Source organism: Amblyomma mixtum, chromosome 7, assembly GCF_055824585.1.
Source record: "Amblyomma mixtum isolate Tamu chromosome 7, ASM5582458v1, whole genome shotgun sequence".
Taxonomy (NCBI): domain Eukaryota; kingdom Metazoa; phylum Arthropoda; class Arachnida; order Ixodida; family Ixodidae; genus Amblyomma; species Amblyomma mixtum.
In genome coordinates this window covers 148,940,194-148,959,558 of record NC_143018.1, presented here as the reverse complement: position 1 = coordinate 148,959,558, position 19,365 = coordinate 148,940,194, and positions in this window count along the sequence as shown.

Sequence of the window (19,365 nt, the reverse complement as noted above, 5' to 3'; positions counted from 1 at the left end):
TAGAGATTGCTTGTCGCGCATGCGTAGGCTTGGTGATGGAAGGAAGATGTGTTTCAAAAAACAGTTGCAAGTCCGCGCTCGTCCTGTCTACTTCTTCCCTGTGTATCGTCCTTTGCGTGGTTTTCGTTCTTAGTTCAGGCGTGAAGAGTGTCCTCGCAGTCCGAGTACATGGAATGCTACCCAGCACCTCAATCAAATATGTCACCGACAAACGGTTGAAGAACCCAGGTTTAATTAGACGAGATGGGCGTGCCAGACAGCAGGGAGCTCCAGCGAGGAAGCAGACAAACTTCGAGCACCTTGAATGCCTAAGGCACGGCAAGTTCCAGCTAAAACACTTCGGCCGCGGTACGGCGCCACTGACTGGTTCGTACGGTGGCAATATACAGCAAGAAATATAAACGTCCAAGTATACTCCCCCGAGGCACTCCTGAAGTGACTGCAAGGGTGTCCGATTGCTCTCCATCAATACAGACATACTGCTTACGGTTAGTTAAATAGTCTGAAATCTAAGTAATTAATATCTAATGAAGTCCAATAGATGAAGTCCAATGGCTTTAGAATTAATTTATCACGAGGGACTTTGTCAAAAGCCTTGCTAAAATCTAAGAATATTAGGTCAACATGGCCATTACTGTCTATGGTCAATGCAATCGAGTGAACGTTTCTTACTGATTGGGTTACTGCTGAATATCGTTGACGAAAACCGCATTCCAATTTGGATAAAATAGAGTGCCGATTTAGGAATTCGTTTGTGCGATCAGCAATGACGTGTTCAATTAATTTACAGAAAGCAGAAACAAGTGAGGTTTAGAGGTAATTTCATCGCAATAAACGATCTCCTTTCATAGGTACAGGGATGATTCGGCCGGACTTCTAGCCACCAGGCAATTTCTCAGTTCACAAGGATGCTTGAAACAGTACATAAAAAACTTTGCAACTGATTCGGCCAATCTTTGCAGAAAAATGTTCGGAATATAATCAGGGCACATGCTTTCTTTTTGGTTTTCATGTTCAGTAGCATAGAAAATATCCCAGCGTAAGAAACAAAATTAACTTCGGTGCAATGAAACTGTCCGTCTATTGGGATACATGAACTGGAATTCGAAAAGGCGATTTGGAAATAGGTACTAAAATGCTGCGTAATGGCTCTTTGGTCTGTCATTATGGAACTGGTGACTCATATCTGTGACACAACCGCCTTTTTTCCGGTTATGTAATTCGAGAACTTTTCTGGTGCGTTCTTGGTACAGACGTACTGACATAGTAATTTTCGGAATCGCTGACTGAAATTGAAAGATTCTTTTGTAGTTTCTTCATGATGACAGGTTGTACTCGCTGCTTTTTTAATCGTTTTATTTTGCGCTTCTGGTGTCTGATGTCACGCGTAATGCATGGAGTCTGTTTGTTTACGTTCTTTCGTTTGCTCGGCACAAAGTTTTGAATGCAGTAGTGGCACATGCGCTTAAAACGGCCCACAGGATGCAGGCGTCAGTGTCACCGAATTCAGTCAGACAGCATTCCATATATTGTACAATGCAGGCGTCATTAGCACGGGAGTAATCTTTGAAAGTTTTAATCGAAGAATTCTGATGTTTCTTATGTGCTGAAAGAGGAAAGCTAACATCTACTAAATAATGATCAGAGAGCCCCAGCCCAACTTGTCACCAAGTATAGGAGTGATTGCGTTTCCAGAAAGGAGAGCTGTAAGTACGCTTTAGGAGTCTGTGTAAATAATACTGTTTGGGAGCTTTTCGTTTACTATTTTTTCTATGGCCACACAGACTGCGTAGCTTTCTGCAGTGAAGATGGATGCACTCTGTGGAAGTCGAACTGTTTTCTCTGAATTCCCTCGTACCACTGCGCAGACCAAAGCTTGCAGAACCTCAGTGAAGAACAGAAGAGGGTTGGTCGTTGTTGTTCCAGCGCCGTCAAGCCCACTCGAGGGGTGACTGCCGTGAAGATAAAAGGGGAAGCAAATGAATTTATGATTGTGGAGTGGTATGGCACAACCATGGTTTGTAGAAGAAACGTTTTTTGTGAAATGGAGAGGGAATTCCTACGAATTCATTATTGCTTGCAAAGTATGGATTGCCGACTGTGGATATTACGATGTTTTCCTTTCTTAACTGTCGGGGAAGTCGCACAAAGGATGTGTGGGCGGCTAGTCGCATCCTATCAGACGGTTCGCATGGCAAGCTCCCTGCTTTAGCATCTGTAACTTCAAGATAAAAACCATTTATACCAGCCTTTCACTGAGTATTCCTCTGCTGCTGGCGACAGCTGCCTTTATCCATGGCAACCCTCCCCACTCTCTGCGGTCGCAAGCCAACGGACGGTTCCCGTGAAGTGCACCCTCCGCAACAGCACTACTACTTCTGCTACCGCAAAGACACGACTTTATGATCGATAACACCATCATCAATAACACCTTAAAAAACTTGTTCCGCACCGGTATTTATTATTGTCGGTGAAAAGTCTCTTGAGACTGCGTTCGGACAGTCTTTTATAAACAACTTAATGGTACATTAAGCGTGTAAATCTCATTTTGATCGGAGTAAGGGTCTGATTTACAGACACCAGAAATGGACCTTACGTGTGTAGAGTGATTTAAACTGCAACACTATATCAGCGCGTTTAGCCGCGTATATCACGTGACAGGAGTGTTTTAGAGCCCGCACAGCATAAATATGCATCCTTTAGCGATGCATCACAGAGGGAGCTCCATGGTCATAGCGCGAATGTCGGCTGCATTTTGCGCTGAAGCATGAGTAGCAAGTACGGGGCATGAGTGTGCCTTCTGTACCATTCTTTGCAGGTGGAACATCGGCAACCGCTGGTAAGCCGCACCTGTTCTGTGTATTTATGGCCTCGCAGAGTCGCCGTAGTAGCGCCTGAGTGGCCCTAGCTATCGTACTGCAACCTCGAGCCTGTGTCATGGTGGTGTGTCTCGCGGGCTAACCAGCCCTTTTAGCCATTGCAGTCCTGTGTGTTTTTTGTCTTTCTTTTCAGTCTTTGCAGTGTCTTTTGTCTTTTCAGCCACTGACTGTAGTTCGAGTACTACCACATATAGACTGTGATCAGGGGAGCGGTCGGTGGGAGGAATATTAATCTTAACCTACAGTAAATAATACGGAGTCTGGGCAGGAATTGGCAAGTTAATTTCACTACGAAGTGATTACTGGAACGCTAAACTCGCAGTGAGGCTGCTTTTTTTACTAATATTAATTTCTATCAAATTTATTATAAAAGCTAGAATACAGAAATAGTTTGACTTAGCACTTACTTATTCAAATGCAAACAGAAGTACAAGAGAATATTGACCAGGAGTTAGGGGCATGGAAAAGCATAGAATAAGAAACAACCCTTGAGAGTTTTCAAATAAACATTCTTCATTTTTTTATTGGAGGGGAAAACATGCACTCTGAGGTTTTTCCTCCCTTGTTAACTTCGTGATCTTCAATAAACATCTGCCGAACCTCTCGGTACCATTAAATCATTCAATCATGTGTAAGATAAGGAAAACAAAACAACGCAAGGGATCATTCTAGCCAGAATGAAAGACAAAAAAAAGCAAAAACACAGCTTGGAACCATGTGCTCAAGGAAGGTGACAAGAATAAGATAGGGAGCATAAAGTGCATTGTAGTTCGCGGCAGACAGAAAAAATATTTTATTTTTTATTTATTTATACAGAATACCCCTAAAGGTCCTCGAGAGGGTATTACATAGGGGGGGGGGCACAGGCAATTGAACAGAATAAAAAAAACAAAAAACACAAATATAGAACAAACAACAAAAGCACAAATAAGACACCTTGCATGACATATAAGTAAGCAAAAGAATCAAAAGAATGGCAGCGCGGCAAAGAACGAAGATTACTGCAGTATTAAATTTATACAAACAGTACACTAATACAATGAATCTTTTTAGTAACAAACCCTGCAAAAAAGGAAGCCATGAACAAATAAAATAACAATGTATGCGAAGAGTTAAGCAGTAGTTATTGAAGATATAAGTTTAAAATATTTATCAGGATCAGTGGTGGTTGCTATATGTGAAGGCAGAGTGTTCTAGTAAGATATTGTGCGTGGTAAAAATGAATGCGCATAGATTCTGCGCGTGAAACGTCTAACTTTAAAGGGATGATCGCAGCGGTCAAAAATCGAAGGAGGCAAAGAAAAAAAGTCGTTATGAAGTGATGGATGATGATAAAGTTTATGAAAAAGTGATAGTCGTGCAATTTTATGGCGGAGACTTAAATCCTGGAGACCTGCGCGTTTCTTTAAGGCTGTGACGCTGGTGTTACGTGAATAATCGTAGTAAATAAAACGAACGGCGCGGTTCTGCAATGATTCAATCTTATTTATTGGGTAAGATTAGTAAAGGTCCCAAATAGCCGAGGCATATTCAATTTTAGGTCGAATTAGAGTGGTATAGGCATGAGCACGGAGGTGAGGAGGAGCATGCTTTAGGTTATGTTTTAAGAGACCTAATGACCGATTAGCAGATGCAAGCATAAGGTTAATATGGTGGTTCCATGCTAAGTCTGAATGAAGGTGAAGTCCTAAGTACTTATACGTGGTGACTAGCTCGAGTGAGCTATTATTTAAGGAGTATGCTGTTTGAATTCGAGACATTCGGTTAGTAAAAGACATCAATTTAGTTTTTGAATGATTAAGTTGCATAAGCCAGGTTGAGCACCATGCTGTTACTGAATCCAGATCAGATTGAAGGGATTGGCAATCGGTGTTAGAATAAATTTTGCGATAAATTACACAATCATCAGCAAAAAGTCTGATATGGGAAGAAATGGAATCCGGTAAATCGTTGATAAAAATTAGGAAAAGTAAGGGGCCAAGCACACTTCCTTGTGGGACGCCAGAATGTACTTGGCTGGCTTACAAGCGACTCACCTCATAAAAAGCCCACTGCTGGTAGAAACCTTAATGATCGTGAAGGTGAATAAAAAAAATTGGCAGTGGCGTAGCTCAGCTATTCCTGTGTATGCGTAGCGTAAAGTGTTCCGGTGTTTCGGCCGCACGTTTCGCCTTGGCTCGGCCGCTCTTCCGCTGCTCGACGGTCAACTTGCCAACCGACAACGTCGGGCAAGGGTGGAAGGGCGGGCTAGTTGGTAGTTCATCTTGGGGAAAAACACAGCGCACTCCTAAGGCAAGGACTAAGAAAGACAACACGATACAGAGCTGTGTCGTCTTGTCTTTCTTCGTCCTTGTCTTAGGATTGCGCTGTGTTTTTCCCCAAGACAACGTCGGGATCGGAAGAATTTAAATTTTGCAGTCTTCTGCGCCGTTTGGCAGCGGTTCGACTCTCCTTAGCTTCCATGTCGAGCAAGACCGTCTTTTCTCCGCCGAGCGCATTATATACATGCGGCGCACCCTCCTCGCCCACGCGCAGGAGCGCGCGGCGCAACTTTCGTAAACACGGCTCTGGCTAAAGGTCATGCTTCGGAGAGCAGCGCACGCCGGCGGCGGCGAGGAGGCGACGCACCTGCGCCTCTCGTGACGTCACGCGGCTCTCGCGCATGCGCACAACGGGCGTGCACACTCACGCGAAACTCGACTCTGACCAGCGTAATGTAGCTTTCCGCTACAAAAAGGTAGGTAAAGATATGCATAATCAAACGTGACTAGTGTTGTCTATCACGACGAGGTTGTTTGGCCAAAATAGCCACAGGCTAACAAATTGGATCGCTGCCAACAAAGCGCCGCTAGGACAAGCATCCAGGATTGTTGCGCCTCTCCGCTGTAGGAAGGGCGGAAGAGCCGGCGACATCCATGTCGTTGAGGTGGAGATCCGTGTTCAATGCTGCGAAGCCAAATCTGCCGGAGCCGAGGCGAGAAAGAATCAGGCCCGACAGAGTTGAGTTTCAAACTGATCTTTTTATTGTGCAGCATGCGGGCGATGTCTAGTGGAAACTTCTTCGCTGACGTTCAGCGCACGCGGATCGAGTTGTGGCCTGCGGCCAGAACGCAATGCAAACGCCGCAGCAATACCATACCAAGCACGCACGCGTCGCTATAAGCAATCATAAGGAATGAAGCGCAGAAAACTTGGCTAGTTGGTTGCTAGTACAATTGTTAGACATTCGAGCGGCTAAAAAGGACCTGGACGAAGGTAGAGGAGAGAGGACGAACGCCGGAATCACGAATTATTGGATGGATGGGGGTAAAGAGAACAGCAATAAAAGTATAGCGCAAGAAACACAGTTTCTACACACGGCAACGCGGGATGTTCGGTTACAGCAGTGGCGTAGTGGCTCAGTAGCCGAATGCCCCGGCCTCTGTTCCACCGCGCCGGGCAAACCCTAATAACTTTTAAAACTTTGTCCCACTAGAGCTGTTCGCAGCAGTATGAATATAAAAACAAGCATTGCCTACTCTACTGTTCTGAAGCATCCGCAAGTGGAACGGATCTATTCGTGGCCGCGCTGGTTCGAACCGCACTCCTGGCTTCGCTAGGGGGCAGCCGGCGTTTCCCTTATAAAAATTTCTATAGAAAGTCCATAGACTGTCTATAGACTTTAGTCTATGAAGTCTATAGACGGTCTATAGACAAATCCTTTAGACTGGTCTATAGACAGTCTATAGATTTATGGCCATACACTTTTAGTAGACTTTGGTCCATAGACAGTCTATAGACAAATGTCTACTGAAAGTCTATAGGTCTATAGGAAGTCTATAGACACATGTCTATAGACAGTCTATAGACGATCTATAGACTTATGGTCATACATTTCCTATAGAGTTGTCTATAGACACTTGTCTATAGACGGACTATAGACGACCTATAGACTTATGGCCATGGACTTCCTGTAGATTACTGTCTATAGACAGTCTACAGACAAAAGTCTACTGGTCCAGTAGACATATGTCTATAGACTGTCTATAGACATTCCATAGGTGTGTGGCCTGGCAGTGCTATAGACCTTTGTCTATAGACAGTCTATAGACCTCTGTCTACTAAACTATTAGTAGACCATTATCTATAAACTGCCTATAGACAGTCTACAACCACTGAAAAAAGTCACCAGAGTTCACAAATGACACGATCAATATACTTACAAATTTAGTTTTATTTCCAAGCTATCCAGGCCGGGAATATGCAATACATGGACGATAAGAATGCACAATAACATAAATGTTGAAAGTAACAGTCCCGCTAGTTTCCTCAGAAGCATTCTTGCGGCCTGTTGTCTGCAGTCAATCATCCGGGCATGTTCACCTGTACAGCACAAAGGAAAAAAATAACAGAGGAACTGAAAAAAAAATTCCCATACCATCTCTACACATGTGCTTTACAATGAAAGGCATATTCCTGGCTATGCCATTCTAGAAAGGCAATCTTGATCTTTCGGTTTGGTTTTATGGGGTTCAAAGACCCAAGGCGACACATGCTACAAGACGCTGAAGTGAAAGGCTGCGGAATAATTTCGGCCAACTCTGCAGAGTACACAAGCCTTTAGCATTTTGCCTCTATTAAAATGCGACCGCATAGGCCGGAATCGAACCTGCATCTTTCAGGTCGCCAGACGAACATGATAGCCACTGAGCTATCACGCCGGCGCAATCATTTCAGTAAATACACGACAGATTATAAGTGTCTTCATAAAACATTGTAACAAAGACCCGTAATCCCTGGAGCACTCTACTCTGAATCCAGTACTGATACTGATTTCTGTATGGCAATCCTTTTACATTATTTTTAACAGAAGACATTGAACAATTGTGCCACATATCTGCATTGACTCGCAAGGAGGTGTTAAGAATGCCACCTCCATGAAATACAGATTCAGCGCACCTTACACAGGGATCCAAAAAGAAGAATATTGCAGCATTTATTCTTATAACCGCTATAGAAGAAGCGCTTCAAAATACCCTGCGTGAAGCCTGGTATACCCGGCCAAATTTTTAACTGGCTCTGGTGTTGCATCGCTAAATGCACCTTGTAAAAAAGGTGCCTTTTAGCTACACTGCTGGCATATTCATGCTGTAATTTGACGAGTGAAATGTCATTTCGTGGTTCCTTTTTGTTCATATATTGTTTGAGTGCAGCACTTGCGTGTTTAGATCAACGTTATCAGAAATATTCGTCTGCCACTACAACAGCTGAAACAAGCGGCAGACGCAGCAATGAATCTGGTCCATATGGCCTCATCCTCTGGGTAAACTACCACTCCTTTCATGGCGGACAAGTCGTTTACCTAGAGTAAGTGCAAATGCGCCACCAGAACCATTGGTGCGTATTCCGCTTGTTTCGGCTGTTCGTAGCAGCAGACGATGAATATTTCTGATAACTTTGATCTAAACACGCAAGTACTCCACTCAAACGTTATATTAACAAAAAGAAACTATGAAATACCATCTCACGTGTCAAATTACATGGATATGCCAGCAGTGTAGCCAAAAGGCACCTTTTTTACAAGGTTCATTTATCGATGCAACACCAGAGCCAGTTAAAGATTTGGCCGGGTGTACGTAAGTCGATACTCAAACGGGCACAAGCTATACAAAACCGGCAGGCAGAAGCGACCAGTTCACCACAGATTTGCGCCTATAACTTGAAGCACAAAGATGGAACAGCATACTCATACATCTGCGCGTGCTCTTAGAAACAAGCGGGTTGCAGCGCTTCCATGCCGCGCTCATTATTCAGAAAACCCATACTGCACACAGAGGCTGCAGCTGCGCCGTTTCAAAAGCAGTCGCGAGTTTAAGACAACAAATTACTGTCACGATAAAATACCGTCTGAAATTCAATTAGTCTTTCCTTCAAGTGCAGCCACAACAGCGCCGTAAAGAGGTGTGTTTCTTGCATGGAGGTAGCCTAACCCAACGCTGCTAGAAAAATCAACGAAAGCATTGAACGCGCTCAAAGTACGAAGTATTTAAATGAAGCAATTAACGCTTTCAAGAGGTGCAGCTATAGTAACACGAGAGCTTAATTTAATTTTAGGCGCAAATAAGCGGCGAATTACATCGGCGCTTTCGTAAGTTAGCAGTCTGAAATCAGAAACACATACTTTGCCTCTCGCGCAAATGGTATTAGAGAAATCTGTGCACGCGTGAGCGGGATTCATGAACGAACCACTCGGAAAGAAATGTAAGCCACCTCTTGTCGAGCCGACCTTTACCCAGCTTTCAAAATGAAGTGCCCGCAGGCGAGCGGGGGCGGCCAACGGCTCTGATGACAGACATGGAGGAATCCGTGCGTGTGCAACGACGGGGAGACGGGATGGAGCTTGTGGGTTCTTCGCAGTGTTTGAGCACGCCGGCCAATCGCGCGGGCAATGAATCTTATACCATCACACTAAAAGAATTCCTTCAGCGCTGCTTAACTACAACTTTGACAAACGTCTCGCGCTCCAGTCTGTAGCGTTACAAGACACCTTTGCTGAAACGTCGGCGCCCACGACGCGCACCGAGCGAGCGTCCATATACGTAGGAAGGAAATGCACACCTCAAAAAGAACAGCACTCCAAGGTCCGGACAAGCGATAACACAAAGATTAGAAAATAAATGTAATCCACCACAGAACGAGAGTGTATGTAAGTACGTTTTCGGAGGTGCAAAGTAAATTGAGCTCACACGGCGCTAACTACCGCACAGTTCCATTTCGGCCGTCATTCACAGGCTAAACGACATTTCTGGCCGCGCGTCTACCTTGAAACACGAAAACTCTAGTAGACAGCTCGCGAGGAGCGGCTTATCGTCAAGGGCATCGCACAGACTGCCTTTCCGCGCGTTAGTAAAGACAGCGGCACAGAGATAAGCGGCATTAGTCGAGAACCCGATGGCTTCCGCCTTAAAAACGAAGATAGGACGTTTGTCACTGCGCACATAATCTGTTCTGCACACACAGCTCTGCTTAGAGTGGTTTAGGAGACCAAATGAATAAAATATAAACGTATAGACTTACCGTAAGCGGACGATGCAGCTGGATTTTGAAGAAAACGTAATCCGCGAAAAAAACGCCGACTCCACCGATGCAGCCACGCACAGGGTTGTTTGCAGCCCGAATGATTTTCCGCCGTCTCGTGGTAAAACGGTAAAACGTGAAACAGAAACCCATTTCACGGTCGTATCTTTATCGCTCGCACTCTTTCCGTGTGGAGCTTGATCTGATATCCAAGACCACAGAAGGTAACTGGTTTATAAGCGTGAATTCTTCGCATACCCTCTAAAAACCTTATTGTTTTCGTGAAAAGAGAACCGAAATCTAACTGCTTGACTGTATACGCGCCGCATCTCCCACCGAATAGTATGTGGTACAATTCTCAAATAATAATTACAATGTTGCATAGCATAACGTCTTTTTTGCGTGTGTTCGTGTTTAGAAAACTGATATGCTCGACATCAGCGTGTCATCGGCTCCGAAGCAACAGGTGCAAGGGTAGGAACGAAAAAATACTGGCTTTCTGATTGTTGCGTCGGTGAACTTATTCACGTGAATACAAACTGCAAAGGTATAAATGGGAGATGTTAATCGCACAGAGGACCAGGCTCTTTGAGACTATTCTGAGGTGTTTCTAAGCGATGGGCGCTTCCTTGAATTCTCACACCCGTCTTTCCCCCTTTATTTTCAGGACGTTTTAAAGAGAAATGTAGAAGCGTTGATGAAATGTGTCTGATTTCAGCGCGTTGTACAGTAACGATCGAAAGATGGAATGGAACTGTGTCGAGCGATTCCTTTAAGGGATAGCGTATTCATTCGATGTAGTACAGTTTGCGGCGCCTTTACTTCAAGAACGGCTGCCTTTCCGCGGCTTACTTGTTAGCATTAAATATTTAACTGTATTGACAATATACGTCACGATATAACGAAAAGGAGCTTGTCAAGGCTCCTGAAAATATACAGGTGGGTGTTGTAATGTCCTCACGCAATATTTTTTTAATTTCCGTAATAGCGAAGGAGGTGGAGGACTCCCGACATAGTTGCGGTCACCAGATGCAGGTCCCCGCAGCATGCAGTGCAAAAATAAATTGGCATTGTTCTATACTTAGTCGAAAGTCAGTGTATCGAACATTGTTAGATAAAATTAGGAATGTTATAGACTGGTCTATAGACAGCAGACTATCTCTAGTGTACAGTGCATAGACGAAAGGAAATTGAGGTATTTGTAGACTGTAGTCTATAGAGAGTCTATAGACCGACTATAGACGAAAGGAAATTGAAGCAGCTATAGACCGTAGTCTATAGAGAGTCTATAGACCGTCTACAGACGAAAGCAAATTGAGGCTATAGACCTTAGTCAATAGACAGTCTATAGACCATCTATAGACGAAAGAAAATTGAGCCAGCTATAGACTTTAGTCTATAGAACGTCTATAGACAAAAAGAAATTGAGGCAACTACAGACCTTGGTCTATAGAGAGTCTATAGACCGTCTATAGACAAAAGGAGATTGTGACAGCTATAGACCTTAGTCTATATCGAGTCTATAGACCGTCTATAGACAAAAGGAAATTGAAGCAATTATAGACTTTAGTCTATAGAGAGTCTATAGACAAAAGGAAATTGAGGCAGCTATAGACCTTAGGCTATAGCGAGTCTATAGACTGTCTATAGACGAAAGGAAATTGAGGTAGTTATAGACCTAAGTCTATAGGGAGTCTATAGACCGTCTATAGACGAAAGGGAATTGAGACAGCTATAGACCTAAGTCTATAGGGAGTCTATAGACCGTCTATAGACGAAAGGAAATTGAGACAGCTATAGACCTTAGTCTATAGGGAGTCTATAGACCGTCTATAGACGAAAGGAAATTGAGACAGCTATAGACCTTAGTCTATAGATAGTCTATAGACCGTCTATATACAAAAGGAAATTGAGGTAGTTATAGACTTAAGTCTATAGAGAATCTATAGACCGTCTATAGACTAAAGGAAATTGAGGCTGCTATAGACTTTAGTCTATAGAGAGTCTATAGATAGTCTATGGACAAAAGGAAATTGAGACAGCTATAGACTTTAGTCTATAGATTTTCTATAGACTGTCTATAGACAAAAGTAAAAGTCTATAGGATGTCTATAGAGTCTATAAAAAGTCTATAGAAAGTCTATAGACCATTTTTATAAGGGTTGCCAGACGTGCGGCGCTTCGGCTCCGTCATTTTTTGGCAGGAGCCACGGCTCAAGTCATCGGACCCCATCAATCTTGCTCCCATTGGATTTGGCAAGTTGCTCGGCATCTGTGGACACCAATTTCATCTAGGTGGGCCCACTTTTACAAATTTTAGAGCGGTTTTTCCTACCCGCCTCCGGCGCCGACGCTAAGCCTAACAGCTGCGCCGGCGTTCGGCTGCAAGGGAGCCGCTTTCGGCAAGATGGCAGAAACGCTTCTGCAACGCGGCTATGACCCGGACGCCATGTCTTGGTCGACCGTTCCCGTCACTGTGGAACCCAAATCGGCGCCCGCGGACCCGATCCGCAATGCATCTCTCCTCCGTCTACTTGAGCGCCGCTCCAGACGAGAGGCCAAGGTAGAGGCGAACGCCACGCCAACCACCGGCAAGGCTGCTGCTACCCGCCAAGCTGGCCGCAAACCCGTGACCAAATGGAGGCCCAGGCCTCTACCAAAATTCAACCAAGACGACTTTGTCATCGTCATCAAGCCCCGGAAATCATTGGCCATCCGGGACGCCTTTGAATACGGCGAACTCGGTGCAGCGTTCGGCGCTTTCCTCGGGGCGCCTAACGCGGCTGAGTTGAGCCTCCTCCTATGCAAGGAGCAAAATTTGGTCCTAGCTACCACCCGGAACGCTCACGTCGCAGACCGTCTGCTAGGCGAGTTTTCCATCAGATCGACCAAAGGAGATGTGCCTCTAGCCGGCCATCTGAAAGAACATCAAGAGGACGTCTGCTATGGGGTCATTACGGTGGCCAACCAAGAGACGTCTGAGTCTCTCCAACCTTGCGTGCAGTGGAGGAGCGGCACTTTACTAGATATCCGCAAGTTCGGCTCCTCAAACAAGGCCAGGCTTACATTTGCCGGCACGGTGAGGCCTCGATACGTGCACTACAACTCCGAGATTGTCACAGTGCAGCCATATTTCCGCACTATTCCGGCCTGCAGCTTGTGTGGAACTGTCGGCCATCGGGTGGACTCTTGCCCCAACCCAACCCAAGACACGTGTGGCCTGTGTGGACAGCAGGCACCCGTAAAAGAGGAGGTGCGGACCCCTCACGAGTGTCAGCCAAAATGTGCGGTTTGTGGTGGTGGCCATGCCACGAACTCGCGGGACTGCACTGCAAAATATCGCCATACCAAGCCAGCCGCCCCTAAGGGCGGGAAATCCAGCGGGACGGGCAGGCAGCCACGTCACCCAAGCAGCATCGGCAGCGATGCTTCAAAACGGCAGACGCCTACCAGCGGGAAGGACGCCAAGAGCTGGATGGATGGATGGATGGATAGGAGCGCCCCCTTTGAAACGGGGTGGTGGCAATTGCCACCATGCTCAGCTTTTCTTTATTTATTTTTTTTTTGTTTACTGTGTTGGCAATTCTCATTAAGATTCTCCATCAACTTTGCCTACGGTTTCCTACTATTCTAACCTTATGCCACATCTCTGCTTTTCAGCCACCAATCCTCCAATCGCTTTTTGCTGACTTCCACTGCAGATTTATTTACATGACCATTGTTATCTTTAAACCCTAGGGCCTCAGAAAGAGTGACTGTGCCTGCATCGACATCCGGATGGATACCATCACATTTGATTATGAGGTGTTCAATTGTTTCCACAGATCTACCACACACTGCACATGTGTCATCTTCTTCGTTAAATTTCTTTTTGTAGCTGCGCGTTCTAAGACACCCTGATCTAGCTTCAAAAAGTAGGGCACTGCCTCTTGAGTTATAGAAAAATTCTTTCCTGATCTGCCTTTTCCAGAATCGATATAGTTCTACACTATGTTTCTTTTCCATTGAATTCATCCAATTTTTAACTTCCGCGTTTTTAACCTGTCGTTTAATGCTCTTTCTTTCTCCGTCCTCATGACCGGCATACTTACTGGTTAGTTTTCTAGTTCTTTTCCGCCACTGTGAGTCAACGTTCTTTCTGTATAAATATTTAAATACCTTAGCTGCCCATCTGTTATCGTCCAATTTCCTCAGGCGTTCTTCATATAGTATTTTACTCTTAGCTTCCCGTGCCTCGAACGATGCCCAGCCCATATCCCCTTGTACTGCCTCGTTTGTGGTTTTGCCGTGGGCACCTAGTGCTAATCTATCAAGTGCCACCAACGCCCCCACACGGCGGCCAGGAGAAGCAAGCCCGCTCCCAAGACAACAATGGCGCGACCGGCTCCTGGGCCAACGCCGTCAAAAATGTCAAACAGGTGAGCGGTTCAGGCAGGGTTGCCTCCTCCTCCCACCTCCTCTCCCCTCCCCCTCGCTCGGCGGCTGACGCTGAGCTCGACAACATTGTAGCTTCTCTCCGGGCACAAAACAAGATGCTACTTGCCAAAATTGAAGCCTTAGAGGCTAAAACAACTCCCCCTCCCCCTAGTAACTCCGACACGGACGCTATGGAGAGCGAGACGGCGGCGACGCCGGCTCTGGAACCTTCCCTTGCCGAACTCGAAGCCCGTCTAAATTCCAAATTTGACACCCTGTTGGAGACAGCGATGGAACGCCTCATCGCTAGAGTCATGGAGGCTATCCCCTCTATGATCGCTCAACACGTCGCGACTAACACCCGCCTTTCTCGCAGAGCCGGTCCTCTTAAGGACGTATCTGGTCGGCCCTCCAGATTGTCCCGCCGAGTAAATGACCTTGACGATGACGAAGACAGCTGCCCCCCTCTAGGTGCTGAGCTTCAGCCCCTGGTATCTGGCTCGGGGGCAGCCTCACTTGCACCTCTCACCTCTAAATCTGAGCATGGCGGGACACCCCCGGTGTAGGCGCTCCCCCCTTTCCAAATCGGCTTCCCCCATTACGATTACTCAATGGAACTGTCGGGGGCTCCGGTCCCGTTCCAAGCGGGCCGACCTCCGACTTTTCCTTTCAACCTTTGAGCATTTGCCAGCCGTGGTTGCCCTCCAAGAGCCAGGGAAAGGCGCCGTACTAACAAATTATACGACGTTCCAACAGGACCCATCGTCTTGTCTATTAGTCCATAGAAATTATACAGCCAACGAGGTCGACTTAGACATACAACTTGAATACCCCTATGTAATGGTGACCCTCCTCCCACTGCGCAAGCAGGATACACCGCTACACATACTCAATGTATACTGCAATCCGAAATTGCCGAATGTATCATTCGCGGACCTCTTTAGCCGCGCGCTGAGAGTTGCGGGTCGGGACCCCCTCCTGATTGTGGGCGATTTCAACGCTCCCGCTCGGATGTGGGGTTACTGTCGTGAAGAGAAGCGGGGACGCAAGTTGGCGGAGCTTGCGTCAACGCTGGGCCTCACTCTTCACACTGACCCAGTCCACCCAACTCGTATCGGCAACTCCGTGACTAGGGATACCTCTCCGGACTTGACCTTCACCCGCAACATTCAGTATGCAGACTGGGTCAACACCGAGGAAACCCTCGGCAGCGACCACTGCCTCCTGAACACAATGATTAGGACCCATCCTTTCGCACGACCAACAACGCAAGCCCGACTCCCAGATTGGACCAAGTTCAGGCAAAATTATAACACTACCACACCCATACATGAGCAAGGCTACCAGTCTTGGTCACAACATTTGGTCTCTGACCTTCGCTCCTCCGAAACTCAAATTCAACTCTCAGAGGCGGTCTCGGATGTGGACAACCACCTGCTCCACCTCTGGGAGGCCCGGCATTGCGTCGTCCGTCGGTGGCGCCGGCAAAAGCACAACCGAAAACTTAAAGCTCGCATCGCCGAGCTCACTCAACGAGCGGCTGAATATGCGGCCCAACTCACCGACTCCAACTGGGTGGCCCGATGCAATACGGCCGCGCGGCAAATGTCCAGCCGGAACACGTGGCGGCTCTTTCGCGCCCTAATTGACCCAACGCAAACACGCATGGAAACTCAAAAACACCTCCAAAGAGCAATACACAGCTTTCAGGGCAACACAACTCAATTGGCGCACAAGCTCCGGGACCAGTACTTGTGCACCACACAGGACCCCCGCGGGCCGGCGTACTCTTATGCAGGTTCTGAGAACGTTGAGCTGGATCAACCGTTCCAACTCCACAACCTGAGGGCGGCCCTGGCAAAAATGAAACGCGGCACCGCTCCGGGTCGGGACAAAATTACAGTCAAATTGTTAGCCAACCTCCCCGACCTGGCATACCTGTCTTTATTGAATTACATTAACTCAATCTGGCTTGGGGAAGTGCCACTCCCCATCGACTGGAAGACCGCCCTGGTCACCTTCTTTCCTAAAGCTGGCAAGGCCATCAGCACGGACAACCTCCGCCCCATCTCTCTGACTTCCTGTGTGGGCAAACTCATGGAGACGATGGTACGTGACAGGTTGTCCGAGTTCATGGAATCCAAACACCTTTTCGCAGACACCATGTTCGGGTTTCGCCCACAAAGATCCGCACAGGATGTCCTGCTACAACTAAATCGGGATGTCCTCGACCCCGTCGAATGCCCTCACAATGACAAGGTCGTACTCGCCTTGGATTTGAAGGGTGCATTCGACAACGTTACCCACGAGATCATTCTCACCCACCTCTCTCAAACTAACTGCGGCAAAAACGCCTTTCAATACATTCGGCAATTTTTAACCGACAGACAATCTTACATTCGAGTCCAGGATAAAGAACATGGCCCTTTTCATTTAGGAACCAGGGGTACACCCCAGGGCACGGTGCTGTCTCCCCTGTTGTTCAATTTGGCTATGATGCGCCTACCGGCCCAGCTGGGCGCTGTCGCCGTTGTGCAGCATGCGCTGTACGCCGATGACATCACCCTGTGGGCTACACAGGGCTCCCTTGGAGACATTGAGGCCAACCTGCAGGAGGCGCGACCATAGTGGACCGTTATGCTCGCCGCTGCGGCCTCCAATGCTCCACCCAAAAGTCTGAATTTGTGCACATACGCCCCTCACCAAAGTGCACAGCCAAAATTTCATTGACTCTTGAGACAGGTCCAATTCCTGAAAATATCGAAGTCCGGGTACTGGGGCTCTTCATACATCAAAACAGACGGTCAGAAACAACATTGGCCTGACTCCGTCAGGTGGGGGACCAGGTGGGCCGCTTGGTCCGCCGGGTTTCTAACAAGCGCGGGGGGTTACGATGTAAGGACGCCTTGCGGCTGGCGCATGCATTTGTAACCAGTCGAATTCTATATTCGACTCCATACCTCCACCTGCGGAAGCAAGACGAGGATTCACTCGAAGTCATCCTCCGCAAAATTATTAAGCGGGCTCTGGGCCTCCCCGTGAACACCTCCAACAAGCGCCTCCTGGGGCTGGGCATGGTGAACACATTTCGGGAGCTCCGGGAAGCCCACTTGACCAACCAATACACACGTCTCTCAAAGACATCGTCGGGTCGCCGCCTGCTTGCCCGACTGCACATCCAACACACCACTCTTATGGAAGAGCGCGTACGTATTCCATCCCAGTGGAGATGCGCCCTCCACGTGCGCCCTCTTCCCGCGAACATGAACCGTGAAGACCATAATGGCCGGCGCCTGGCGCGGGCGGAAGCCCTGGCCCGCCACTATGGATCGAAACCCGGCGTATTCTACGTGGATGCCTCCGGCCCCCACCACGGGGGATGGTACACGGCCGCAGTCGTCCACCAATCCAAAACAGTGAACGGCTTTACTTTCCGAGCCCGTGACATAACACACGCGGAGGAGGTCGCCATTGCGTTGGCTGCATCTGATTCCAATTCAAAAACAATTATTTCCGACTCGCGAGGGGCATGTCGGAACGTCGAGCAGGGCTGGGTACCATATCTGGCCTACCGCATTCTCCAAAACAGCGTCTACACCGGGGACCCCGCGCACCGGCGTATCGTTTGGGCTCCTGCTCACATGGGCCTTGAGGGAAATGAGGCAGCTGACGCCGCCGCCCGCGCGCTCTCTCACCGGACATTCCCCTCCGACCCCGACGATCAGGAACTCGAATTCACTCCCGCTTAGTCCTTTAAAGACATTGTTTTACATTATCAATCTGGCCATGGTCTTTATACCCGCCCTTGTAAAGGTCTCTCAAAGGCGGAGGAGCGGCTTTTGCTTCGCCTGTATACCAATACTTTGCTGTGCCCGGCAGCTCTCAAACACTTCGACCCTTCTTTCTCGGGCAGCTGTCCGCACTGTGCGGAGAAGTCTTTGGACATTTACCACATGGTGTGGGCTTGCCCCTCCAACCCTGCTATCCCCCCTCACCCCAACCCAACCCGGGAGGACTGGGAGGCGACCCTGCTCGGCTGCTCTGACCTGCAGGCCCAACGGGCCTTGGTCGCGCGAGCCCGGGCGGCGGCCGACGCCACTGGGGTCCCGAACTAGGGACCTCCACCTAGTACTTGTAAGGGCTGGCCCCCTCTGGGTCAGCTCATGCAATACCTCCAGTAGTGCATGTGTAAATAAATGTTTTCCACCACCACCCCCGCACACCTGCTGTGAAGGTATTTAATTTCTGCGGCGCGACATAACGGATGGAAACGAACGGTCTTAGGCGCGTTTTAAGACATCGCGTAAAAATCAAAGAACATATCTCACAGTATTTTCCAAGTTTTGTCTGCACTTTTTTCTCAGTCTTTATCATCTGGCTCCATCCCTCACGACTGGCGTATAGCCAAAGTAATTCCAATTTTCAAATCTGGCGTCCGCTCTGATCCTCTAAACTATAGACCCATATCATTGACTTGCTCTTTCTCTAAGCTCCTTGAACATGTCATACACACTGAGATCATTCATTATCTTGAAGATCATAACATCATATTTAAATATCAGCACGGTTTTCGCAAGGGATTTTCTTGCGACACTCTGCTCGCCGGATTTACTAACGACTTATTTACTTCTTTAGATGTCGGAATTCAAGTCGATGCTTTGTTTTTAGAGTTTTCAAAGGCATTTGATCGGGTTCCCCACCATAGACTACTTCTCAAGCTATCGCACCTTAATATTCACCCTCAGGTACTAGCATGGATTAAAGACTTCCTTTCATCTCGCGCTCAGTTCACTTGTTAATGGTTCTAACTCTACAATGGTCCATGTCACATCTGATGTGCCTCAGGGGAGTGCGCTTGGTCCCCTACTCTTTCTAATATTTATTAATGACTTGCCAAATTGCATTTCTTCACAAATTAGACTGTTTGCTGACGACTGTGTTGTGTATCGAACCATTACAAATGACTGTGACCGACAATCCTTTCAAACTGACCTCGATTCTCTTAACACTTGGT